This window comes from Gorilla gorilla, chromosome 18 (assembly GCF_029281585.2).
Source record: "Gorilla gorilla gorilla isolate KB3781 chromosome 18, NHGRI_mGorGor1-v2.1_pri, whole genome shotgun sequence".
Taxonomy (NCBI): Eukaryota; Metazoa; Chordata; class Mammalia; order Primates; family Hominidae; genus Gorilla; species Gorilla gorilla.
The window spans coordinates 97,656,403-97,684,080 of record NC_073242.2 but is presented as its reverse complement, the minus strand read 5'-3'; the positions used below and the strand labels follow the sequence as shown (position 1 = coordinate 97,684,080).

Below are 27,678 nucleotides of genomic sequence, written 5' to 3'. Positions count from 1 at the left end.
ACACGTCCCATTTCCCCCTGCCTCCTTACCGTTTTCTCTTCAGTAATAAGACCCCATCTGTTCACCCAGCTCCAATTGCCTTCCCTGATGGTTTAGCCAGGATCAAAGCCCCTCTGCCATGCCTCTTAAAGTCCTGTTGGTTCTTCCCTAAATGCCATCTGTTTTACTCACTCCCCCACCCTAGCCTTCCCTTCCTGGATGTTACTAACTCAAGGATGACAGAGCTGCTTTCTCTCAGGCTCTGTCTCTTTGGTTTGAATTAGGTTCAGAGTAAAAGTCCCCTTGGTTATTTCCTTCTTGGCCATGAGTTAATTATTCCCATATATTAAGGCATTCTCCCCAGAATGTATCAGCTGACATACACAAAAAAACATCTGGAGAAGGTGATAAAATGAAATGTGTAGATTAACTAGGCCATCTAGCCAACACCAGAATGTTTAGTGGAGAAATATTCAGGAAAGATGCTACCTAGCAAGGTGGGACATCATCAATGAGGCCTAAGATGCTGAGCAGAGGGTTGAAAGAAGAGCAGGAGGCCGGGCACGGTGGCTCACACCTGTAATGCCAGCACTTTGGGAGACCGAGGTGGGCCTAGGTAGCGGAGGCTGCAGTGAGCTGAGATCGCGCCATTGCACTCCAGCCATTGCACTCCAGGCAACAAGAATGAAACTCCATCAAAAAAAAAAAAAAAAAGAGAGAGAAAGAAAGAAAGAAAAAAGAAAGAGCAGGAATCTTAGGACATCTTTACTTCATAACTGACAGGGCAGAAGATCTTTCTCAGAAAAGGAGTTGGGAGGTAGGGCATTTAGGCACAGAAACGAGTAGGGCCAACAGCTAGAAATAGCGGAACATGAAGAACTGATGACATTTCGGGGAGAACTGACAGGAATAATAGGCATGGGTCTATCAATCTCTAGCATCATAGGATTAAAAGGGTACTCAAAGCATTCAGGTAAAATCTCAACCCACTGTACAAATGAAATAAACATTTCTTCAAGGGGGTGGCATGCCTCTAACTGAACACCTCCAGCAATGAGAAATGCCCAACTTTAGGAAATCAGAATTTTGGATGTGTATGTGAATGAGGTTCCTTTATTTCCTTTTTTTGAATTTTATTCTTTTTCTCTTTTTTTTTTTTTTTGAGACAGGGTCTCACTCTGTTGTCCAGGCTGGAGTGCAGTGGTGCAATCTTGGCTCACTGCAACCTCCACCTCCCGGGGTTCAAGCGATTCTCCCGCCTCAGCCTCCTGAATAGCTGGGATTACAGGCACATGCCACCACGCCCAGCTAATTTTTGTATTTTTAGTAGAGACTGGGTTTCACCATTTTGGTCAGACTTGTCTCGAACTCCTGACCTAGTGATTCACCTGCCTCGGCCTCCCAAAGTTCTGGGATTACAGGCGTGAGCCACCACGCCCGGCCCAATTCATTTTCAATTCAACAAATATCTATATTGATATCTCAATAGCTAGTGAGTGCCTACTACGTGCCAGATACTAGACACTGGACTGTAAGTATGAATAATATAGACATGGCCCCTCCCCTGTGGATCTTATAATGAGGAAGACGAGCACATAAACATGCAAGTAGAACAGGGGAAGTAGAGGGTGCTGCTCAAACACAGGGTGGGGCACTCAACAGACAGCCCAGCATCTAGATGTCTTCACAAAACAGGCAATCTCTAGGCTGGGGCTTGCCGACGAGTTAGCTGAGGGCAGGGTGGAGAGGCCCAAGGGAGTAGGAGGCTTCCCAGCTTCCAAAGAAGTTAAGAGTGTTGCAAAAAAGTGGAGTCCAGATCTTGAAGGGGAGAGTGGGCTTAGGTCCGGGGGCATGTGAAGCGCCCTCCGTCTGCTGCGCTGGGGGAGATGCTGCGGTATCCTGGAGTGGTGTGAAGGAGGCCAGGACCTGCGATGGGAAGACGGAGACGGGAAGGCCCTGGTGGCCCAAGGGATGACCCAAAAGTGAAGCGCTCCTCTATGACAAGATTGAGACAAAAATAAAGGAATAAAGTTCTGAATGCGGTGGGAGAGTCTCCTCCGTCCTCCCTCACCTTTGCTGGGCAGGAACCAAACCTGCTTGCCCTCGGTTTGCCCCATCACCGACGGGTGTGGTCGGGGGCACAGCTCTTCGCCCTTCTTCTCAGATAGGAAAACTGAGGCCCAGGGTCCTGAGGCAGAAATCAAGGTTTTCTCCTCGAAATGGCCTCCCAAGAGGCTGCCCGGGGTCTCACACGATCCTTCGAGGGTCCTGCGGCCTGCCCCACGCCTCCGCCAGCCATCCTCCGCTGGTCGTCTTTGCTATGGAAACGGTCCTCCCGCCCTGCTCCGCGCCTCCGTGTCTTCAGTGCACTCTGGGAAATGCAGTCCCGCTCTGTTTGCCTACCCGCGGCGTGAGCCCACTTCGCGTCCTTAAAGAACTATAAGTCCCAGAAGGCTGTGCGAAACTCCGCCGGTCTCTGGGGGATGTGGTCTTGAAGGAGAGACCCAGGAACCTGCGGGCGGGGCCGGAGGGAGAGGGGAGGACGCCCCCAATGGGCAGACTCCTGGGCGGGGTCCGGGTCACCATTGGCTCCGGCGGCACGAGGGAGGCGGGGTCAGAGGAATGAAGCGCGGAGCTGTTCGCCGCTCCAGGTGCTGAGTCTGAGGGAGGCTCCGGACACGAGAGCCGCGAGAGCCGCCGCCGCTGCAGCCGCCGCCAGATCTGCGGCCGGGAGCCCGGGCTGTGAGGAGCCGGGAGGAGCGGGGTGCGCTGCCGGGCGCTGACCGCCCTCCCGCCCGCCGTCAGAGGTCAGTGCTGCTGAATTCGCTTTTGTTTTCTTGGGGAGCGGGCGAACCGAGGCGTGAGGGGCTGGGGAGTTGACGGGACGTGTTCTCGCTGCTCTCAGGACCGCGGGTCCCGGACAGCCGCCGACTGACTAGGGGCCTCCCGTGGCCGGGCGCCGGAGGTCGGAGCAGCCTGTGTTAGTTTTCGTTTTATCATGGAGAAGGCTCTTGGGTATGAGGGGCGAGGGCTGGGGGTCACCCCCACCCCCCATCTCTCCTGGGAGAGCGAGGAGGTTTGGACCCTCCCTCCCGCTGCGCCTGGCGACGGGGCTGCTCGGATTACTCAGGACGGGAGGATGAGGTGTTGTGGGATGAAGGGGCTGGAGGCAGGGGGACCCCTCCCCGCAACACTTCGGCTGCTCGAGGTTACAAAGGAGTCTGGTGGTGATGGATGAGATCGCGGACCGCTCCCCTAGCCCAGCCCATCCCAAGGAAGGGCTGCTTGGGATGCAGGGAAGACCCTTGCCTAGGCCCCTTCCTCCACACTCGCCCCCCTCCCTATTCCCCCCTCCTCCCTTGGCCCTAGGGTTTTGTAAAGAGGAGGATCGAGGATGTGGAAGAGACAGAGGACTCTTACCCCTCCCACTTGGACCCTCCTAGGTTACTGGTGAGGGGTGGAATTGGAATGTGGCAGGGAAACGCTGGGAGACCCCTCCCCATCCTTCTCGGAGTCGCGGGTGGAGGAAAGCACTGACACTCGGAATGCCCCGCGCTCGGGCCCGCGCCGAGGGTTGGGTGGCCTGGGTGTGAGAGGTAGTGTAGGGGGATGTACGAGGAGACAAGGGACCCCTCCCCACCTCTCCCCACCTAGGCCTTATCTCCCAGGCCCTCCCTACCTGGATCCAGGCCTGGGGCTCTAAGTCGAGAGGACCCGCCCTAGCCCACCACACCCCGGGGACCGAGCCTCTGGCACCGCAGCTGGGGGCCAACCCCAGATGGGCATGTACAGAGCGGGACGGGGCGGGTCTCCCCTCAAGCACTCAAGAGCTCCAGGTAGACGCTACCCCCAACCTCGTGCCCGCGAATCTTTGGGGGCTGCTCCGCTCCGATGCAGGGCGCACCCCAAACCGAGGCTCGGGGACCTGCTTCCAGGACGCGCGGTGGCTGTTCCCAGGCATGGGGCTTTCGCGCTCGGCCCAGGCATCCTCGAGAGGACAAAGCGGCGCTCGCCGCACTGGCAGGCCTGCGCTGCGGGTTGGGCGGGGGGCGCGGCCGCGGAGGGGGGGGCTTCGGGCGCGGCGCGGGCAGCTTCCACGGAAACGTGCCAGGAGCGGGGCGGGAGACAAAGCGCACCGGCTTCTAGCGGGCCCGCGCGAGCCGGGATGGAAAATCCCGAGGGAGGAGGCGGCTGAGCCAGGGCAGGGCACTATGCCCCCACATCTTTCTCTTTTCCCATACCCCCTACCCTAAGGCCAGCCAGGCACCCAGGATTCTGTGCACGCGATGGTGACCAGGGCCCCTTCGGGGGCCGAGAGTGGGGGCGTTCAGGACCTGTGACCACTAGGACAGGGACAGGTGGGGGCTCCACCTTGAGCAAGGGGCCTGGAGTTCACGGGGCGTGAGTGGGCCAGGGTCCAGAGGGACATCCTGACTGGACCCTCCCACGCCCCATCAGCCATGTTAGGTCAAATTTGGTTCTGGGGAGGGGATGTGTTTAAGTGTGTGAGGGTTTGCATGGATGATGGTGTGGGTCAGAGTGTGGGTGTGAATGTGTGTGACTAGATGAATGTACCCATGTGTGTTTCAGTCTTCATGTGTGTGGCACGTCCAGAGCTTGAGCTTCTGGCTGTGTGTGTGTGTGTGTGTGTGTGTGTGTGTGTGTGTGTAGATGAACCACTTACTCATTTACTGATGGGCTTGGATGTTGTGGGGGTGGGAAGCAGGGTAGTCACATCTTTAACTCTCAAGCCACAGCAATGACCTAGGGTCTGAGTGGATGCCCTCAGGGTGAAGGTAGCTTCAGGTTGCTTTGTGCCTAGCCTGCCTGGCCTGCGAAAGGCCCAGTAAGTGGGGAATTCACAACTATGTGGAGCCTTCTTCAGCCCTTCTGAGGTCTCAGGTCTGACCCTGACATACTCACCAGTGCCCTGCCCTTCCCATTTTATCAGAAGCTTTATCCTACTGTAATAGGTTGCTCCAAAGACCAGAATTCTGCCCCCTCACCACCACCATGTGTTTCCAAGTGAGGCTTGGCAGGGGACTCATCAACAGAGTCACTTATGATGTGGGTGCAGGACTACGTGGCAAGGCAACTTTTGTCACTTTGGCCTCCATGTCTGGAAGGGCATGGCGCTGACGTTGCTGGTCAGTCATAGGCGGTGTCTCAGAAATACTAGGTGTCTCAGAAATACTGTTTCCTCAGAGAGGAAACAAGGGTAACACAGACATACACTACAAGGTGATACCCCTAGAGGATAAGCATGCCCCTCCCAGACCTGCCCTCCCCAATAAGTGACCCTGATTTCACAGCACTTGCATAGCAAAGGCACTGTGCGGCTTTGAGATAATCTTCACAGAGATCTACTTCCCATAGGATGAGAGACCAGATGATGGCCAGCAGAACAACAGAAAGAGCAAGTACTACACAATGTAGCCACCATCTATCTAGCCCAGGCTGCCTGATCCAGTTCCCACAAGTATCCACTCCCAGTGTCCAGAGCGACCTCTGCTGGAAAGAAGTTAAACCAGTCACAATTTGGCAACTAACACTCCCCCATGGTGTAGAGGCTCAGAGTGGGTGTGAGCATTGTCAGGTAAAATCACAAATCTTTCTACTGGGGGGCTCCCTCCTACCTTCAGAGTGTTGAGTTGATGTTCTTGTCTGAAGTTCTTTCAAGCTAGTTCAAGCCATGGAATTGCTGCTGCCTTCACCTCTATGGAAATGTTTAAAGAGGGCTTGAAGGTCTTTGTTCAAGTTTCTGACCAGTGGAAGGTGGGCATCAAACCCATTTATAAGGACAATGCATGGAAAACACTTATCAAGGCCAAAGAGATTTAGGCATCTCCTGTCTCTACCTCTACCTCTACTACTCTTTTCTCCTCTTTCCCTGTTCCACATTTATCCTCTTCTTTCTGTCTTTATTAAATTAGTCAATAACATTTTTCAAAGGAAAGCCCTCTTTTCCTCAAAAACAATGTAGCCCAGAAAATGAAGGCTTCTGGAGGCTATTACCAAATGCAAAAAGCTGCAAATACGGCTTTCCAGGCCTAATGACAGAAGTGGGGGAGAGAGATAAGACATGCTCAGTCCTAAATACCCATCTGGTGACATGTGTCTCTTCTCCTGGAGTTACTCTGAAGGAATTTCATGCAGTCACAAAATCCTAAGAGCTCTGCAAAGGAAAGAAGGTATTTTAATACCTGGTATTGTTCTTACTTTGGCATCCATGTGATTTGCATTGAACTATGTGACTCAGTATCATAAAGTAAAAATAGGACTTAATCTCTTCCTTGCCTGTTTGGAAGGTGACTGCATATGGTGTGTTGTATTCTGCATTGGAGAGTGAAAAGCTAAATTGCCTCATAAATTGAACCACCTGCTTATCCTGATTAGAATGGTGCTTAACATCACCTACAGGCAATAACGTTATTTTATGTTTCTTTTAATTTATACCTGTATCTTTGTCTTGTAAAACATTTCCTCATGCTCATACATTATTACTTTCACTTGAAGTTAATCAAGAATGTTTAATCCTTGTACTGAAGCCAAACAAATTAAATATCAGCAGATTCAGGAAGATGTGGGTGGTGTTTCTGTTCTTTTTGGGCTCAAAAAAATTCTTGGAGTTCATAGAAAAGAAGGAAAAGGCCCTAAGATTTGGTAAATCTTGTGAGCAGTTCTGAGAGGCTTCTTAGAAATTTCCAGAAGGGCTGGTCATGTTGAAGAATCTGAACATGCATGCAAGTGGCAGCATGCATGCTGGAAATGAGACTGCAGCCCTGGTATTCCTAAATCACTGCACTAATGCAGCTTTTCTCGGAAAATTTCCCAAGACCCTCCTGCTCCCTGGGGCAGCCAGCTGGATCACTGTGGAGGAGAGCTGTCCAAGGTTCTGGAGTGCTGGCCTCACCCACCCGGTGGGAAGGGAGGACTTCAGGGTGTGGACCAGAAGCAAGAGCTGAGGGCCATGGCCTCCAAGAGGATTTCCCCAAAGCTGATTACAGAATGGAATAGGAGGAAACAGAGCTGTGGCGGATATTACTGCATTACTTTGAACAAACTCATCAGCAATCCCTGTTTAAAGAATTATGAGCTAATAAGAGGAAACATTTTCTGACTCAGGCTCTTCACATGTAAGAATGTATTTAATCCTCACAGTCCTGTGAGGTAGGTGGTGGCATAATTCCCACTTTCAAGGTGAGGAAACCAAGCTTTGAGGGCTTTCCCAAGGTTACACAGAAGGGGAAGAATTTAGGTTCCATCCTGGATCTCAAACTCTGGAAGTTCCTCCTTACCACTGTTTTTTCCCTATTGCTATTACAGAAATAAAACTGAACTATTGGATTATTCTATGTAAGTTTATAATCAAATGCCAGAGGAATAGGATTGGGGACCCACTAGGATTTAGACACAAATCAGTCTTTCCAAGTTCAGCAAGGATAGTGCCACCTACTTTATATCTTATCCAGCTTTGTTAACTGAACTTGGTTACCAAAGAATGGGGAAAGGGTAGTATGATGACCTTCATGACCAGTAGCCCAGGGGTTTCTTTCCACTGTGGAAAATTTTCACAGGAAGCCAAGCGTAGATGGCAACAAAGTGTTGTCATTGTTTTTCGTTTTTAAGAAAGGAAAAAAAAACATGAGGAAGCTGTTATTTGACAAAGAGTACACATACAGCCAAAGAAATAGAGCTTATCTTTATTTCCTAGCATCCTGTTCCAAAGCTGAAGACACTCAGATATTGTTAAGAGATTCCTTCCACCTATTTGCACTCTCAGATTTTCATAGCAAAGCCTCTAACACCTAAATAAAATTTTCACTGTGTGGGCCTCAGCCAATCTCAGGGAAGCATCACATTCCTGTCCTTATGCCACCCAACCAAATCTCTACCTCCATATGTGGCTGCAAGACTCCAGAAGGTGGGCAGGTTTGGGGTCTGGTGAATTTCAGACCACAAGTCTGGTCCTCCTAAAGTGGCAGTTCCAACTGCTCCAATCTTGCAACACACACAGGGGCCGGTTTCTGAGAACTCCCCATTCGGTTTGGATGTCTAAAGAGGGTAGAAAGGAATGAACTTATGTTTTTTCTCCTCTCCCTGGGCCTCAGTCTGTACAACACTCAGATAAGGGGTTAGACTTTTAAGAAAAATTCTTCATATCAAGCTGAGTCTCCATTCCATTTTGAGTGATTCCTTCCCCTTCCAAGCTGGGGCTTCGCAGAGCTCTGATGAAAGGAGCAAAGGCTGCTATTGCTTTTCCCGAGGGCACTTGGAAGCCAAGGACCCGGCACCCCATCTGGGTCTGCTCTGACTCATATGACTGCAGACAGATTTGATTGTTTTCTTATTTAGAGTCATTAATTAACTCTCCTCAGCATCAGAACAGCATGTAATAAGAAGGAGGCCATTTGTGGGGGTCTCTAGGCAGCCACGCCTAGGGCTGAGTACCACCCCTTTTGCACACAGGATCAGGAAATGGTTTCTAATCCTGGCTATAACCCTTTAGAAAGCTTAGATTGTTAAGATTTTAGGCCAATATGAGAAAGTGCAATTAATTGCTAAGGCTGTTGTGATCATTCTGGCAAGAACTGGGAGGCCCAGGAGTCCCTCAAAGGAGGACTGGATTTCCATTCATTCAACAGACGTTTCTTGTGCCTACAAAAATGTGTCAGCCACAGAGCTGGGCACAGGGAACACAACCACAATGTGGGATAAGTCCTTTCTTATAGAAATCTTGAACGGAACAAGGAAACAGACACAGAAACCCTGAAATAATGTGTGCTGTAAGCAGAAAGAGCTTTAGAAATGGAAAGGATATTAATAATCATAAACCATCATGTCTTTTTAACATGAGGAAAGACAGCGAGGGAAGTTGAGGGCTGCTCTGGCCACAGCCCTGGTTAGTGGTTCTAAGATGGGGCTTAGAACCCAGATTTTTTAATGCCTAAAGCATGTTCTTTCCACTGTCCTAAACTGTTGCTCTGTTCATTTAATTACCCAAAGGACACATTTCCATTAACATAGGCTTCTTTGATCCAATACCAATGCAAAACCCAAATTTTAAGTTGAAATAGCCCAGGCACAGTTGCTCATGCCTATAATCCCAACACTTTGGGAGGCTGAGGCAGGAGGCTTGCTTGAGGCCAAGAGTTCAAGACTAGCCTGGGTAACATAGTGAGACCCGGTCTCTATAAAAAATAAAAACATTAGCTAGACATGGTGGTGAATGCCTGTAGTCCCAACTACTTGAGAGGCTGAGATGGGAGGATTGCTCGAGCCCAAGAGTTCAAGGCTGCAATGAGCTATGATTGTACCACCACACCCTAGCCTGGGCAACAGAGCAAGATTCTAAAATTTTTTTTAATTTAAAAAATTTTTAAAATAAAGTTGAAATAGAAACAAATAATAGAAAAAATAGGAAAAGTAGAATGTCTGTCTATATATCTGTTGTCCAATATGGGGCCATAAGCACTTGAAATATGTCTAGTGGCAATTAAGATGTGCTGTAAGTATAAAACATACACTAGCTTTTGAAAAATTAGTATAAAAAATGTAAAATGTTGCATTAGTAATGGTAATATTGATTACAGGTTAAAATAATATTTTAGATATATTAAGTAAAATATATTTAAATTAATTTCACTTGTTTCTTTTTACTTTTATAATGTGGCCACTAGAAAATTTATATTGTATATGTGGCTTGCATTTATAACTCACATTATATTTCTACTGGGCAGTGTTGTTCTAGACTGCTTCCATTTAGGAGGATATTTTCTTTATAAACTGAGGCATTTAGCAAAGTAGGTCTGTAATCAATTAGCCTGGGATTTGAATCCTGGCTCTGCTATTTGGGCTGCATAAACTTGAGCAAGTTGTGCCTTGGTTTCCTCACCTGCAGAATGAGGTGATAATAAAGCCTGCCTCCTAGGTTTTGAGCTAAATCACTTAGAACAGTGACTGACAGGTCCAGAGTGAGTGTTCACTTAATATTAACTATTGTTATTACTATTGGAGGAAGCTTATGAAGTGTTACAAGATAAGGGCAACAGGAAGGAGAGCAAGCAGACAATTTTCAGATAAATCAAGCAAAAGATTTATTACTAGTTAAAACATGATTGAAAACACTTGCTAAGTATGCGGCCCCTATTTTCTGGCAGATAATGATGTTGAGGAAAGATTTCAAGCCATTTACATAAGCATACAATGAATAAACAAATTAGCTAACTGCATTATGCACAGGTCTTGACTTCAGCTAATGAGTTGAGGAAGAGGATGATTGTACCAGATGACTCAAGAGCTCTAAGTCTCTTGGACTCCCAGATTCCTCAGGGGAATCAGGGGAATGACAACCTTGTGCTCTGGGAGAAAAATTCTGGACAGGAATCAGACATACCCAAGGTCAAAGCTACTCTGCCACTTATTGGCCTTTGACAAGACACTGAGTCTCAGTTTTCTGTTCTGTAAAATGAAGATAGTACCAACTCTGTTGCAGGTTGTAGTGAGGATTAAATTAGATAATACAAATAAAACATCAGGTACATAGTAGGCACTCAACAAATGACAGCTGTGACTAAATGGGATTTCAGGTATTCTTTAATAGAGAACTTTTTGTTATTTAATATAGAATTTGCAGTTCAGGCCAAGCGCAGTGGCTCACGCCTATAATCCCAGCACTTTGAGAGGTCGAGGAGAGTGGATTTCTTTAGTCCAGGAGTTCAAGACCAGCCTGGGCAACATGGTGAAACCCCATCTCTACTAAAAATACAAAATATTTGCCAGGCACCTGTGCCTGGTGGTGTGCACCTGTAGTCCCAGCTACTCAGGAGGAGGCTGAGGGGGGAGGATCACCTGAGCATGGGAGGTAGAGGCTGCAGTGAGCCAACATTGCACCACTGTACTCCAGCTTGGGCTACTGGAATGAGACCGTCTCAAAAAAAAATGAAAAAAAAAAAGAGAATTTGCTGTTCAGAATCTTCAGTGCCTTTTCTACAACTCTACTGCATCATTCCCCATCCTTATTCAGTGCCTGAGGAGATTGAAAGGACAGTTTCACCTGATTAAGTGTGTCTACACCAAAACGTAGGATATCAGTAACTTTGGGCACACTCTATACAATCTTTCATGTTCTTCTCTGTCCAATTAACACACATGAGGCTCTTTCCTGGGATAATGAGGCAAGTAGCAAAATGGGCATTGTTCTCCATCATGTTTACCCTGAAGTTCTGACCTCGGTGTTTAGAGCACTTTACAAGTAGCTTTGCTTTAAAAAAGAGAGAACGTAAATCTGGAAACCAGAGCCCAGAGCCATTTCTCCTGACTCCTAGGGCAGGCCATGGGTCCATTCACTGCATAGCTCTGAGGGAACACATATTGTTGCTGTTCTCAACCATCACCTTTTCTTCCAAAAGTTTGCCTTCTGGAGGAAGACAGCCAAAGAAATATGTATTAAGCTCAGTGAAGGCTTATGTTAACAGAGCACATTGAACTGTAAAGAAAATACTCAGATTAGTCCTACAGGAAAAGTGAGGATCACTTCAAATGTTTTAGCAGGAGAGCAACACAGATTTCCTGACTCAAAGCATAGCGGGTGAATTGAGGTGGAGGGAGGCTCACCTCTGATTCTGTTGGGAGGCCCCTGACTTTCAGGTACCAAGTACCAGTGCTAAGTTATTTGGGGATAGTCTGGTGTTAATATGCACATTTTCCTACTCATTCTTTCTTTTGTTAATTCAACAAATGCCAAATGATGGATAGCTAGAGTGGGGTGTTTTGAGAACCCTTCCCCAGGAGGAGACCAGGGTCTGGCTGGGGAGAGGAGAGATGCTCATATGCAGAGTGAACCAAGGAACAGGGGCTGGAGTAACCACAGGAGTCCTGATTAAGGCAAGTTGGCTATGGCAGTGGAAAAGCTATGGATGCCAACCAAACTTGAGTCTGAATCACATTTTTACCACCAAATGTGTGGCCTTGGGCAAGTGCTTTAACCTTTCCAGACTTCATCTTTCTCCTCTGGGGCAATAAAACTAACTTTTCCTGCCATGGCAATTACATGGCAACATATATGAAAATGCTTAGAGACAATACTAACCCTCGTTCAAGTGTTTACAGTGGGTCAGGCATTGTGCTCAGCAATACATATGTGTAAAAGAATACCATTATTATCCTTACTTTATGGCTGAGGAAAGCAATGCTCAGGGACTTTAAGTAACTTGCTCAAGGTCACGCAGACAGTAAGAGGACCAGGACCCCAACCCAGGCAATCTGACTGCAGAGCCTGTTCTTAACCACTGAGATCACTGCTTCTCTGGTTCAAGATCAGCAAGAACCCAATAACTATTATTTTGAAGGAGGGAGGGTGACTTGTGGGTCAACTTGTGGAGAAGTCTTATGCTTGGTCTTCAAGCATGGGTACAATATGGATAATCTCTGAGGGGTGAGTGGGATGGGGAAGGAAGGCAAGGGAAAGTTGTGATCAAATGAACAGGGGTAGGAATGACAATGGTATGTTTGGGAGCACTGAAATGGAGAAGAGTTTCCATATGAAATAGATGTTTGGAAAGAAGAGTTGAGAAAGCCTTGAATGTCAGACTAACAAGTGTTAGAGAACCAAAAAAGCTCATAGGCAAAGAAAGGGATATGAAATCTGAAGCCATCAGTTTGAGGCATCTCACTGAATCTGGGTAATTTGTTGCAGTGTTGAGTGTGCTCACCAAGTGTCTCAAAGCCAGAGCTTCTGGAGGGTATTGCCAGGTAGCACCACAGTTGAGCATTCCTACCAGTACTATTTGGTTTTCAAATAAATTACATTATTTCTCTCATTTGGTCTTCACAAAAGCCCTGGGCAGGAGAAGGGTAGCAGGTCTGCCACAAGAATTCCTGCCTGTGTCAAGTCGCAGGCAGTAATGGCTGCCATGAAGCACAGATGCCAAGAACAGCTGCAGTGCCCAAACCCAAGCACAAAGCTTAGGAGAGGCTTTCTCTGTGAGGGAGGAGGCAGAAGATTTGCTCCCTGTGCACTGGGAGGCAGGCAATAGTATCCTTTGGTTCATGATTCCCAGTGACACTCCTGAGCAGCTGCCTCCCAGGGTGGCTGCTGGGAGGGCCTGAGTTGGGGTCATTGCAAATTCCACAGCCCTTTTTGGTTGCAGCACCTATCAGTCACCTGCTCCTGTGCAAACAGCTTGTTTTACAAAAGGAGATTTTTTTGGACCTGCCATCTTGAATTCATTCTGCTTATTTCTCTGTAGGCTGCAGGGGCTGAAAACCAAACCCCATCCTCCTTAGGCTGGTTAGAAGGAAAATCTGTCTTTTCTAATGGCTGCAGTTGCACTCTGCGCCAGATTTCTCTCCATGGCTACGCTTCTAATGACAATGGAAAACAAAGGCAGGAAAGGAGAGGGGCACAGATGCAGCACTTCTTCCAAGAGGCACCTGCAGTTCTGTGGAGGATGCAAGGCAGTGAGGAGGTAACTTTCACAGCTATGAGAGACTGTCTTGATGAGTAAAGAGTTTTGATGTGCAAGATGATAGAGGATGAAAGAGATCACTGTGTTTTCTTTGAAAAGTCATGCTAGGATTCCAGATGCTCTCCACAGTTCTGGAAGGATGAGTGCAAGGGTGGGCAAGGCCACAACAATTTTGACAAGTTGTCCAGGGATAAGACCTTAGTGATTATAAACATATAACTAATGAGAAAATGACAAACACTTGGAAATGAAATGTTAAGGGCTCATCTGGCCATTGACCCCAGTAACAATGTGTGTCAGCACATGCTGAACTTGACAGGGTTAAATGGTGACTTCTGGAAAACAAAATCAAGTTGAGAAATCAGAATGATAACAATAAAGGCACGGATGTTTGGAATGGCTGTGCATCAGAAAGTAGGGCTGTTTGGTTGCATCAGAGCAACTTCATCAGCCAGGACCAAGTATTCACGCCCTGCTCACACAACTGGCTCCTACTCTGTGTTGAACCCTGTGCCAGACACTGGAGAGATGGAAGTGAATGAGACACAGTCCCTGTCCTCAGGGAGGTAGTCAATTCTAAAACAGAACAAGAGATGCAGTGTAGAAAATGTGCAAATGCACATGGCCACTTCATGACATTCCCTTCTGGGTGCATCCTCACGCCCCTGGAATTAATGTAGCCCAACAGGTGAGGCAAGTTGGGATCTTATAAATACTGCCAACCTTATCTCACACCAGGTCTAAGCAGACCTGGTATGTGGAACCTGGGGTAGCAGAGTAGAGGCAAAGGCTGGTGTATTTCAGAAGCTTGTATACAGTCAGTGAGGATGATTTGCCTTTGTATTCCTTATTTGAAAGACAAGCTCTTGAGACCCTTTGCCTGCAATCAGAGCATGCTGCCACAAGGGGCACCATGAATTAGTGTGGTCCAAGCAGCCATGTGTCCGTCCCACAGGCATGGTATGCTGAGCAAAGTACAGTTTTTCCACTGTTAGCCTTCAGAAGAATATAATTTTTAATTAATGTATTATAATGGGATTGCACATTTAATAAGACCAAGCCATAGTAACCTATATGTAGTGAGTGGAGCATTGTGAATTCATCAACATTCATTTAACAAAATCCATTGTGTGCCTACTACTATATGCAAAGAAAAGCACAAAGTCCCTGCTTGGTACTCAAGTCCTAGAAGGAAGACAGAGATAGATAATTACAGTGCAGTGAGATAAGATAAGTGGTAATATGGAAGGAGGAGCAGAGAGCACTGGAAGCATAATCCTACCAGGGGGAGGAGTGAATAATTCTACCAGGGGGAAAACACACCACACACACACATGCACGCTCTTGTGTGTTGGGTCCAGACAGTAGCACCTGGGTCACAGGGTTTATATCAACACACATAGAAGGGGAAAAGCCAATGTATTGGAATACTTTTAGATGCTGTAAGGAATTCAGATTGTTCTATTGCATGAACTTGGATATATCACCTATGTCTCTGGACCTCAGTTTCCTAATCTGGTGCTCTGAGGGTTTGGCAGTGGCTATCTTGACTATGTGGGTGGAGCAGCATGGAGGTTAGAGTAATGACTTTGATCTCCAGTGACCAAGCCTGAGATTGTCCTTGCCCTGAGACCTCCTCGGCACTTGTTTTTTGGGACCCTGGTGATGCTACCACTTGATTCCAGCTGAAATGTTCCAAGGGATCGCAGAGGATTAGCTAAGATTCTGGTTCCAGAGGAACTTGGTGTTTGTGGGGTGCAGACTTTGGTGTAGAGTGGAAATGGTCTAGATCTCCTGAGGTGCCACTGGCTTCACCACCCTCCCCAGTAGCCAGGCTGGCCCTGCCATAGCACTGACCAGTGCACACACTGCCTGCCTCCTTCTCACCAGTGGTCTTCTGACCTGTGGCCTGTCCCTGAGGCCACTGTTGGGAAAGCTTTGTCCGAGTCAGGCAGAGGATCACTGACAGCAGGCCAGTCCCACTCCTGCCCCTCAGGCCCCCCAGAAGATGAGGCCCTTCTTGGCCTGTGTCTCCCTCTGGAGAACTTGGGCCCTGGCAGGATGTCCCTCCCACCCGAGCCAGCCCCCACCCTGCCTTTCCCAGGCCCCAGCCCTCCCTGTCTGTGGCCCTCGGCAGAACTGGCACCTCTGTGTTATGGGATACGGGGGAGCAACCAACTTGAATAAATGAAAAAAAAAATGCCAGAGTGTTTAATTTTAAACAAACCACTTAAAGCTGCTAATTGCCCTGTAGAGAGTTTTAATATGCAATATATTAGAACAATACCTGGTTAAGAGAGTAGACAAATGGAGGCACTGAAAAAGCCCTCACTGAAATTCCATTTACAAGTCTTTAAAAGGATTTTTTAAAACAGTTTGTATGCCCAGGAAATTTCCCAGCTGAGACCAATAGGCCCTGACCCACCTTTCTAGGCAAGGGCCAGCTCAGGTCCCTTTCCCCCAACCTACCCTCACTCTGGTCCCTCAGCCCTAGAACCCTCTCTCTGCAAAGAGTTCATCCCTGCCAGCAGGGACCAGATCTGCTCGGGCTGTCTTTCTCAAACAAGGGCCAGTGGAGCCAAAAGGAAGGGCTTCCAAACACAGGTGGTAGTGATGACACTTTCTGCCACGCCTCCCACCCACCATTGCCAAACACACACACCCTGTGGCCTGGACAATCCCTTCATCTTGCAGGAAGCACTGGGGCACCTCCTAGGAGTGGCCTGCCACTCTCCTGCTCCAGGCATGCAGGACTCCCTTCCTGGAGCTAGCAAACAAAGAAAAACCAACATAGGGCCTTTAAAACCACTCTGCAGAGGATGTCGCCTCCACCAAAGGAGATGAGAAGGGCAAGCTGAGATAAGCAGAGCTGCTTAGAAACCGAACACAGAGTCAAATTAAAACATTCATTGGAGGCAATAGAACGCGGATCAGTGGAATGAGAAACAAGATGTCTCTCTTCCAAATCACTGCAAAAGAGAAAAGAAATCATCAGCTATGGCTCAAAAGTCAGAAAAGAAAGGAAATGCAGAAAACATAAAACAAGATGACAGGGGGCCACCTGGAATGGTTATGACGATAAATGTAAGCATTTAACATTCCCTTGTAAGAAGACAAAGGTTCTAGATTAAATTCATACAGAAGACTCACCTAAAATTAAATGGCTCCAGGGTAGGCAAAGCTATCCCAGGTAAATGCAAACAAAAGAAAAAGCGTGAGTGGCTATATCAGACAAAGCACAATTTAAGGCAATAAGCAGTGTCAAGCAGGATAAAAAGGGTAATTTTATATTCATAGGAGCAATTGTGAAAGCATAACTGTTCTGAACATTTGTACACTCAGTACTTTAGCATCGAAATACATGAGGCAAAATTTGTTACCGTTAGAAATACAAGAAGCTGGCCAAATGACAGTTGTGGGCATAAATTTACATTCTTCTGTCAGTACCTGACCTCAAATAACCAAAACATATATAACAACGGAAAGGAGTAATATAATGAAAATTTAATTAAAAGGTGGGTACTGAACTTTGTACCAGTCTGAATGATGTTTGCCATGTTTTAAAAGCCATAAATTCATGCCTGCGACATGTGTTAAATTTAGTACACATTTATGTATACAATATAATTATAATAGCAGTTTTCAAAATCCTAAACCACTGAAAAGCCACTGAAAGAAAATAGACCAAAATGTTAACATATGGTATGTTTAGAAAGGTTGAAATTTAGGCATTTTTAATTTTTCTTTTTTTCACTTTTTCTTCCCGTGTTCTTTAATGATCAAATAATATTCCATGACCTAAAAAACAAAAAATGAACTAGAAAAAAAAGAGTAAGACTCATTCTCATAGATAGGGTTTAGAATTTCCAAGATTTGAGACCATATATTCATGGGATTTGGGTAAAAATTAACAAGCAAGGGCAGCAGATAGGAATCCCAGCAGGCCCCACACAGCCTGGGCTTCTTTGCTCGTCCAGGTCCTCCTAGCTCATTGCCTACTTGAAATCCTCTGCCCCAGGGCACTGCATTCTCCTAACTCAGCTCCCACTCCTCCTATCTCATCCTTTCCACCCTTCCATACTCCACTGGCAGCTCCAACGTGGTTGTCCCAAGACATAGCCTGGTCTCCTTGCATACCCCATCTGCCATGCCCTGGTGACCTCGCCCACTCTTGTACAGGGATGTAGCTCCCCCTTATGTGCTATGGACTCCTGAATTCATCTCTAGCCCCAAACTCAACACAGAATAGCAAAGGTGTACATCAGCCTGCTGACTGGACATCACTCCATATATGTGGGGAAGGAATGGTAGATGCAGGTAGATGTGCCTGCAGTCAGACCCTCTGAACACATGAGGGTCGGGCAAATGGATTGAGTGTGAGGCAGGGATGCCACAGAGGCTGGTGATGAGAGCATTTAAATATCCACAGTCAGATGCAGTAGAAGGTTCTTACGAAATAATCAGAATAAATCATTACCTTGGGTATGGCCTACTCTATGCCATCCAAAAATAAAACCAATGGCTCTCTCTGACTTACGTGATTATGAACTGTGTTTATTTCAGTAATCCAGAAAAACAACAGCCGGGCATGGTGGCTCATGCCTGTAATCCCAGCACTTTAGGAGGCCAAGGCAGGAGAGTCATTTGAGCCCAGGAGTTCAAGACCAACCTGGGCAACATAGTGAGACCTCATCTCCACCAGAACCAAAAACATTAGCTGGGCATGCTGGCACACACCTGTAGTCCCAGCTGCTCTGGAGGCTGAGGTGAGAGGATCACTTGAGCCTGGGAGGTTGAGATGTAGTGAGCCATGATCGCACCACTGCACTCCAGCCTGGCTGACCCTGTCTCGGAAAAAGAGAAAAAAGAAAAGAAAAGAAAAACAAAGTCAAATGTTTAAAACCAGACGCAGGCTGCCCTGGCACTTGGAATGCTCACTCTGGACCCCTCAAATTTTCTTCTGCCCACCTCATACATTTAGCTGCCAGACAGAATCTGCACCCCCACTGAGATTTGCTGGTCAGTGGTTTCTGGTCTGGTCTCCTTACTTCTCAGGGCAGAGCAGAAAGTCTGTAAATTTCCTGAAGTTTTTAATCTACCAGTAAAACAAGTAAGGATGAGATGAGGTTCTTAGCCCACTGATGTGGTATGTTAATTTAAAGGCTTTTATAACCACAAGGTACTGTCTCTTTTGAAAAGGACAAAAATAAACTTAAGTACTTTTTATAAACATATATTCTTATCAATTTCAGCTCTAAGTACATACTTTCATTGGAAAGTAAATTACTTTAAGAGAGCTTTCTAAAATTATTACATATAATTTCTCTTATATAAGAATCCTAGGTCTGGATTGCTATCCAGTTACCATTTTATTTTAAAAAGCAAATGTGCATGAGACCACTCTGGAAAGAGTGGCTTTGGAGAAGGAAGAAGTGAGTCCTCTAACAAGTCACGTAACTTTTGTAATTTGCAATCTCCTCTTTTCAAAAGTGAAGAAAATAATACCTACCATAAAGGATTATTGTAAAGAAAATTCTGTTTCTTTTTTTTCTTTTCTTTTTTTTTTTTGCGAGACAGAGTCTTGCTGTGCCACCCAGACTGGAGTGCAGTGGCACAATCTCAGCTCAGTGCACCTCTGCCTTCTGGGTTCAAGTGATTCTCGTGCCTCAGCCTCCCGAGTAGTTGGGATTACAGGCCCACACCACCACACCCAGCTAATTTTTGGTTTTGGGTTTTTTTGTTTTGTTTTGTTTTGTTTTTTTCAGACAGAGTCTTGCTCTGTTGCCCAGGCTGGAGTGCAGTGGTAGGATCTCAGCTCACTGCAACCTCCACCTGCCGGCTTCAAGTCATTCTCCTGCCCCAGCCTCCCAAGTAGCTGGGATTACAGATGCCCACCACTATGCCTGGCTAATATTTGTATTTTTAGTAGAGACAAGTTTTCATCTTGTTGACCAGGCTGGTCTCGAACTCCTGACCTCAAGTGATCCGCCTGCCTTGGCCTCCCAAAGTGTTGGGATTACAGGCGTGAGCCACGACACCCGGCCAAAATCCTGTTTCTTAAGTAAAGTGTCTAGTACAGTCTTGCAGTACAAACTCAGTAAACATAGCAGTTATTATTATTCTCATGTCAAACAGTGGTTTTCAGGCTCCCCACTCCTGCCCCATGCACATTATAAATGGGAGTCCATGTGGGAAAAACTCCCAGGTCTGATACAATTGCCAGCAGGACAGCTTTAACTCCACATCCCTTCTCCTCTCACTCAAGAAACATCAGAAGGCACTGATTCTGACTGCAACTGAAGCTAATACAGAAAAAGTCCCTAGACTCTTTACTTTTATTTTTAAGTAAATTAGTCCCGAACCTTATTGTCTTATCATTAGTAACAAATTAAAGGGCATGCATTAATGTCTACAAGGCAAGTTCCAATTATCTGAGAGGCTGTTTTCTCAGAACCAAGCATGTCATCACTTCCCTGGGAGTCGGCAGCCCCCTTTATTATGTGAGACTTGGTGGCCTGGCTCCTTGCCTCAGTTACAATCTCAAGTAACTGAAAATCTAAGGCCACATTTTCTTACTCCCTCAATCCCTGTCCTCCCACTGGTATGGTGCCCTGCCTTTAGCTAACAGTTCCTAAATGTTTCATGAAGAAATATATCTGAATTCTGCCCCCACTCCCTGCACAGGGACTGGCAAATATGCATTATGGGCCAAAATCAGGTCAGATGACCTGGCTTCCAGCAACAATGTGCACAGAAGACAAATGATTCAATAGTGCATGTCTATCCACTTGACACGACATTCTGCAGCCACTGGAAATGATGCTCTCGAAGACTCAAAGGCCACATGGAGATGGATCTAACATTAATTGAATAAATAGACCATAAAGAGACTGTCCCGGTTCAGCCATCACACGCATGGATCCAGGCAGAAGAGGAAGGCCAAACCGTATTTCTTGCTATGAGAGGGGCGTGATTCTGCATGATGTGTTTCCAAATTCTCTTCCATGTTTTTTTGGCTTTTATAATGAACAGTGGGGTGATGGGGCAGGGGGAGGGAGAAGGCCCCAAGACTGGAAATTAGCCCAGTGCTTCTTCATAGGCATGTAGCCAAACTCAGCGTGCTGAACTCAGAATGAAGGGTAAGGAGCCAGACCAGGGGAAAGAATGGGTCAGCTAGAGTCCATTTAGGAATGAAATGTGGACTTGACCCAAAATAGCTGTCATGCTCAGCCTCGGAGTCTAAATTAATCCTCCTCTTAGTTTATTGACATCTATGAAATTGATTCTCACCACAGAATCACAACCCATGGCCCTAGCATTGCAGTTGATAAAGCATGACTGGGGAGGAGGTAGGAAGCATCTGCACCCAATATTCACAGAGGGGCACCGTGGTGGGCTTTTCTAAGGCCTGTGTGTTATCCTATGCATTATTAGGGAGAAAGAGAAACTTTGGTGGAGGGAGGGGGCATAGAGGGAAGAGGGGAGTATGTTAGTGGCTGGGGGAGGGAGGGCAGCTTTTGCTGCTGTCAGGTCAAAGCTGACCTTGGGTACCACCTCCTCTACACTCATGCTGGAAGCCTGGCCCCACTTTAATTGAATGTGCTCCTAACCCCACTCCAACCCCACTCTGCAGATTTGGGGGGTAACAGGTGCAGCGGCAGAAGGGCCTGGACGGCTTGCTCCAGAGGGGACTCCTCATCCTAAACTTTCAAAGAGGGGAGTGGGTTTATCCCTTTGTCCTCATACTGTCTTGAGTCTGGACTTCAAAGGGCAGGAGGTAAATAGCAGAACTGGTCTCAGGGAGAACAGGGCTTTCCAGGAAGCCATCCTGGGAATTGTAACATCTAACCCCTTCCTTTCCTTGCTGCTGACCCAGACTTCACTACCCTCTCCTAAGAAAGGACACACTGCTTGGTCCCAGGAAAAGGTCCCTCCCTTTGTCCTCAAGTCCTTCATTTTGAAAAGCACAGAGAAGGGCACAGCCCAAAGGGCTCATACTCATTGCTGACAAGAGTAACTAGGACAGGCCAGTGTCTGCCCTGGGCTACACAGCCCCACCCCTCCCCAGCTGGGCTGCAACTGATCATGCAACCCTGCAGGAGTAAGGGCCTGTGGTGCCCACTGCATGCGCCCGAAGCTCCTTTTTTCTGCCCTCAAGGTCTTGCTGAGAGCAGAAACAATTATACTCCTGGAATCAATACAGGAGCCTTGAAGCGCTGTGCCCCCAAACCTACCCAGATCCTTCTCAGGAAATCCAGCCCAGCACCAAGGTTTCCATAGCAGTCAGAGTGCCCTTATCACTGGGCACAGAGGCTAACTGAGATTTTCAGAACAACCCTTCTCAAGCACAGAGCACTAACCAGCCCTCATGCAGCATTGACTGGTGCCTGGCTCTGGCAGCCCCTATTACACTGAGCTTTGCAGGATCTGGCAGACAGCTAGACTGGAATGGAGCCCACTGTATCCATCAAGAAAGCAGACAGGCCTTGGCTTTGCCCACAATGGAGATTAAACCACTAGCAATCCAGCCCTGGGGCTTCCATGCACCCCATCTCAGGGTACCTGGTAGGCTGGGGCCAACTCCGAGTCTATAACACTGCAATGGCCTAGCCCATAGCGCATGTCTGCCCTGTCTATGGCACCCAATGTATAGCCAGCAGAGAGGGGTCATCTCCCACAGGGCAGCCAGATATAGTTACATCACTGAGACTGACTTTCCCCTGGCTTGACTAGGCTGACCTGCTCTGACCACAGTCACCATTGTCTGCTGGGACTTTTTATGTGACCATAGTTCCTAGACAGCAGAACCCAACTGGGCCTGGTCTCCTCTGGGCTCTCTGCACACGCTGCTGTGCATGACCATCTGTGTCCAGGTCTGCCTCCCTTCTCTAAGGCAGGGACCAAGTGTGACCTCCTCCAGCCCCTAGTTCAGGTATCGACAGAGGGTTCTGTGATGTGGGGACCTTAGGGACTGCCTCTTGCAAACATCCCAAGCTCACTTTTTCTCTTTCTTTATCAGACATGGAAAATAGGGGGTTAGATGTTCCAGTTCCCAGCATGACTTCCTGGGAAGCCCTTTTCTCTCTGTGACCGGTTCTGCTATTTACCTCTTATGTTTTGAAGTCCAGACTCAAGACAGTATGAGGACAAAGGGATAAACCCACCCTCCCCTTTGAAAATCCAGGATGAGGAGTCCCTTCTGGAGCAAGCTGCCCAGGCCCTTCTGCTGCTGCTCCTGCTCCCTGCAAATCTGCAGAACGGGGCGGGAGCGGGGTGAAGGATGCATTCAATTTGTAAACCAGGGTGGAGTGGCTGTTTGAGGCAGCCTGCGCGGCTCTTCTGTTCACAGCGTTGCCTCTGGCACACTAGTCAAGGATTTGTCCTACTCTTTCTGATCATACACGGTTTATTGCCCTCTGCTTCCTAATGTCTTTTTACCATGGCCATATCTTCTTGGGAGATGCTCACAGGGCCTTTGAGCTGGAAAATCTTGGGTCATTAGCCTCTCTAAGTGAAGTCAAGTGAGTTTGTCTCCATGATGTTTACTTCCCTGCTCCAAGGATGAGGCCTTGGCTGCTCAGACACTCCAAAGCAAACATAGAAATGGGGTGTGGATGAAGGTGGACATAGCTCATGGGAAGTCTAAGACGCTGACAGAGGCACAGGAAGATGCTTCCCTGTGGGTAGATCCACTAAGTGGCATGGGACCCTCCCCTCTCTGAAGTCTTCATCTTTCCTTTGCATTTCTGGGTCTCGAGCACAGGGAACAAGGGATTGGATCCTCAGGTGAACCTGTCTTGTACCTGCCCCCGCTTGCCAAGCTCCTCCCGTCCCCTCTGTCCTGCCCACTCCCTTCCTCCTTCCTTTCTCTGATTCGATGTTTCAGCTCCCACATTTGGAGGTGACTGCTCACAATGCATCAGCACCCCCCCCCCAGTCATTTTTAACTCCCCATCCCACTCCTGTGACCCAAATGTTAGATGTTACACAGTTCTCAACCCAGAATCATCTTGTTGACTTCTGCCCATAGCACTAGGGTTGTGCTGTCCGGTATGGGAGCCTCTAGCAATGTGTAGCTATTTAAATATAAATAAATAAGATTAAATTAAAAATTCAGTTTCTCAGTCACCCAAGCCACATTTCAAGTGCCTGATAACCATGTGTGGCTACAGGCTACCATATTGGACAGTGTCAAAACAAAACATTTCCATCACTGCAGAAAGTTCTATTGGACAGTTGCTACCAGAGCCTCCAGATGTCTTAGGGTCCCAATTCTTTCACTAGATGCATTCATTATTCCTCCCAGTTCTTCCTTGCCGTCTGGCAAGTTTGATGATACAGAAAAGTGGTAAGATCATCTCTGAAATCAGATAGACCTTAGTTTAAGGCTGGGCATGGTGGCTCACGCCTTAATCCCAGCACTTTGGGAGGCTGAGGCAGGTGGGTCACATGAGGTCAGGAGTTTGAGACGAGCCTGGCCAGCGTGGTGAAACCCTGTCTCTTTTGTATCTGAAAATACAAAAGTTAGCCAGGCATGGTGGCACACTCCTGTAATCCCAGCTACTCGGGAGGCTAAGGCAGGAGAACCACTCGAACCCCGGAGGTGGAGGTTGCAGTGAGCCGAGATCTCACCACTGCACTCCAGCCTGGGTGACAGAGCAAGACTCTGTCTCAAAAAAAAAAAAGATAGACCTGAGTTTAAATCTCTGATTTAAAATAGGCTGCTGAGTGGACCTAGGAAGCCTCAGTCTCCTCATCTGTAAAATGGGAATAACCATATTGACCTACGTGGATTGATGGCAGGATTAAATGAGTAAATTTAAAGTAGCTGGCAGAAAGAAGCACTCCACAAATGAGGTTACTATTATTCTTGTTATTAATAAAAAGTTGAACAGCCCAGTGTGAGGCTGAGTCCGTATGAAATATTTACATGTGTACACACAGTCAGGGTTGGAAAATGAGTGCAGTGACAGAAACAGCAATGACGAATGTACATCTATCCCTTGGCCTCTTGAGGATATTTCTATTTTGGGTGCTATTTCCACACCATATTGATTTTAAATCAATTGTTAAGAGCTTTTCATTGTTTCACAGTTTTCAGAAGCATGTCTCTCCCTCGGATATTCAGTAGCTCCCCCTGGCAACTTTCATCAATGAGTCACTTGTATGGAGGCCAAGCAGTAGGGACAAGCTACTAGGTCAGCCAGGAGTCAGCTCCAGGCCACTGTGGGGAGACCCACAGAAGCTTCTTGACATGGTCATGAACTGGTTGTCAGTGTGACCAGGGTCAGCCAGCTCACCACTCTTTGTTTTCTCTTCCTCCAGTCTCCAGTCCCCATAATGACATAATAAATGGGGTTGTCAAAGATCAAATAAGGTTATTGAATCAACATTCATTTCCTTGTGGGTACACCTGTGTCTGACATCCGTGGGGCTTGGTTCTACATTAAGCCTTAGTAGATTCTCCGTTCAAATGTTGACTAGATACCTGATCATGTAAACGTCCTATTTAGAACTATGCTATGCATCTTGCAAAAGTGGAACAGGATTATTGATACTGTAGTAGATAAGATGGCTAAAATAGAGCCTCTATTTTATTTTCACCTTTGTTGTGTCTTAAGTCTGAAGTTTATTTTCCTTGAGGAAAGTCTAGCCCATCATTAGCACTAGGGATCCCTGCTTCTTTTTAAGCAAATCCACTCTCAGTGCTCCCTTAGCATCCTCCACATGGAAGCCTCTGTGCTGGGGGTACATTGTTACCTCAGAGACACACATGTGATTGACTTCCTCGCAGCATAGTGCAAGGGAGGAGGGCTGGCAAACCCAGGTGTTGTTCCTTCTGGGTGGCACACCTCTCCCTCTCTTTCAGCAGGGAGTGCTTGTTCTCCAGATCCCCACCACCCAGCCCCAGCCTGGGCTGGCCCGAGGCCAGATATCTTGCTGAGTATCCCACCACCCTCCCAGCCTGCAGATTCACCCATCCTTATTGCCTCACAGTGCTAACAGCAATCTGAAGAGCTTAGGGTCAGCATTGATGCGTCCCATGGCGCTGCCACCTCCCTGCCCCTGTCATCACAGCCTCCTTGGTTTCTGCCCATCCTTCTTCTGACTCTGGCTCCTTAGGGCCCACCCCCCCCCCCCCCACCCATTGTCCTCATGGCATCCAGTGGAGTTTGCCTCCTGTGGCTGTCACTCTGCAAAAGCCAAAGACCCTCTCCAAGAGATGAGGAAGCTGGGCCCCTTCGCTTCCTCCTACTGATTATTCATGTGAAACCTTGGAATCATCCAGCTGGAGGAGACCCTCTTGGCATGCAGGGCTCTTGCCCCTGCCTTCACCCATCTCAAGCAGTCTATTTCTTTTGAATAGGAAAGATTCTCCCTCACCAGTTCCAGCCTTGACTTCAGTGCACCTCCAGAGACATCCATGAAGTTCCGTTTTGATTTCCCATATACAGAGAATTGACAACCAAAGGTCTAAAGCCAGAGGTTCTAATTCTGGCCCTTGTAAGCCCTACTATCTGATAAGTGGGAGTGAGTGCCATGACTGCAAACCCACAGGCACCATCCCATCAGCTGAGGCCCAGGCCTTTCTTCCACATCTTCCTGGGAGGAGGTTTCTGCATCTTTTATTAGGGACTGTTTTCTTAAGAACATTCTTCTGGTTTATAATATAGCCAGGAGCAGTGGCTTATATCAGCAATCCCAGCATTTTGGGAGGCCAAGGTGGGCAGATCACTTGAGACCAGGAGTTCAAGACCAGCCTGAGCAACTTGGTGAAACCCTGTCTCTACCAAAAATACAAAAAATTAGCCAGGCATGGTGATGTGCACCTGTAATCCCAGCTACTCAGGAAGCTAAGGTGGGAGGATCACTTGAGCCCAGGAGGCAGGGGTTGCAGTGAACCGAGATCATGCCACTGCACTCCAGCCTGGGTCACAGAGTGAGACCCCATCTCAAAAAAAAGAGAGAACATTCTTCTAGTTTATAATAGAGTCATGAAGACAGTAACTTTGCAGGAGAATAGAGTCATCAAGACAGTAACTTTGCTGATGCCTGGCGTGGCGCTGAACCATTCTGTGTGGATTCTCCCATTTCATCCCCTCAGCTGTCATGTGATGCAGCTACTATGATTACCTCCATTTTACAGATGTGAGAATTGGGGTTCAGAAGTAAAATTACTTTTCCCAGGTCACTGTGGAGTCAGGCCCAACATGACTTGAGGGCCTGACTGTTTGACCATGATCCACAGGCCCTTGCACACAGGACCAAAGCTCTGCAGGCAGTGCCCAGGAGTCACAAGGGTCTCTGCTGATGCTCATTCCCCCTGCGGCCCCTACAGCCCCATTGTGGAGGGGCAAGTGAAGAAGGCAGAAAAGCAGACTTAATGCTGGGGCTGGGAGTTCAGGATTCAAAGCTTCAAGATGGTATCTTTAGGATAATTATATCCTGCCATGTATACACAGGAGTAAGGACATGGCAGTACTCCTGGCCAAAGAGAGGATTCAGGAGAAACTGTTGTTCCCACAGCCAGTGACCAGGGCAGGCTTAGCCAGGGGGCCTAGGACCCTCTGGCACCCTAGGACCACCTAGGCCCCCTGGCTAAGACTGCCCTGGCCATTGGCTAACTCCTTGGGCTTTGTGCAGGGAGGGCCTGACTGGGCAGGTGACGTCCCCAGGCCGAGCCCTTGGTCACCTTGGGCCATGTCCACCCTCATTGTGGACTGTTCACCCCCACTGAGGCCTCCAGACCTTCCATCTCCCCAGCGCTGCTCTGCTGGGTGACATCACCGCCTCCTCAGCCACTGCTGGGGTCCAGAACCACCCACATCGGCCTCCATAACTTGTTTCACTTGTGCCAGTCTGTTCTTTCATGCTTAGAGTGCCCCATGGGGTCTGGAATAGTGCCAAGCTTAGGAAGTACCTGCTGGTGGGTAAAAAATGAGGTGGTCCTAAGCTCCTTGGCTAAGCCTGAAGCAGAGATCTGGGGTTCAGGAACAAGACCAGTAGGAAGAAAAAGACTCAACCCAGTTTGCTGGTGTCTTAGTTCATTTTCTGTTGCTGTAACAGAACACCTGAGACTGGGTAATTTAGAAAGACAAGAAATGCATTTCTTACAGTTCTGGAGGCTGGGAAGTCCAAGATCAAGGGGGTCGCATCTGATGAGGGTCTTCTTTCTGTGTCATAATATGGTAGAAGATGGAGAGAGATAGAGAGTATGCCAGCTCAGATC

General features: G+C 47.6%; 1 protein-coding gene across 3 annotated transcripts in view; it reads left to right on the top strand.

The window, feature by feature from the left end:
* The first annotated feature begins 2,577 nt into the window (after positions 1-2,577).
* The window catches only part of SMPD3 (sphingomyelin phosphodiesterase 3), a 90,235-nt gene continuing 65,134 nt past the window's right edge, over positions 2,578-27,678 (top strand). For all 3 annotated transcript variants that reach the window (XM_031002777.3, XM_031002778.3, XM_031002776.3), the window contains exon 1: positions 2,578-2,786. The gene's annotated coding sequence lies outside the window, so the exon portion shown is untranslated. The remainder of the gene's footprint in view (positions 2,787-27,678) is intronic.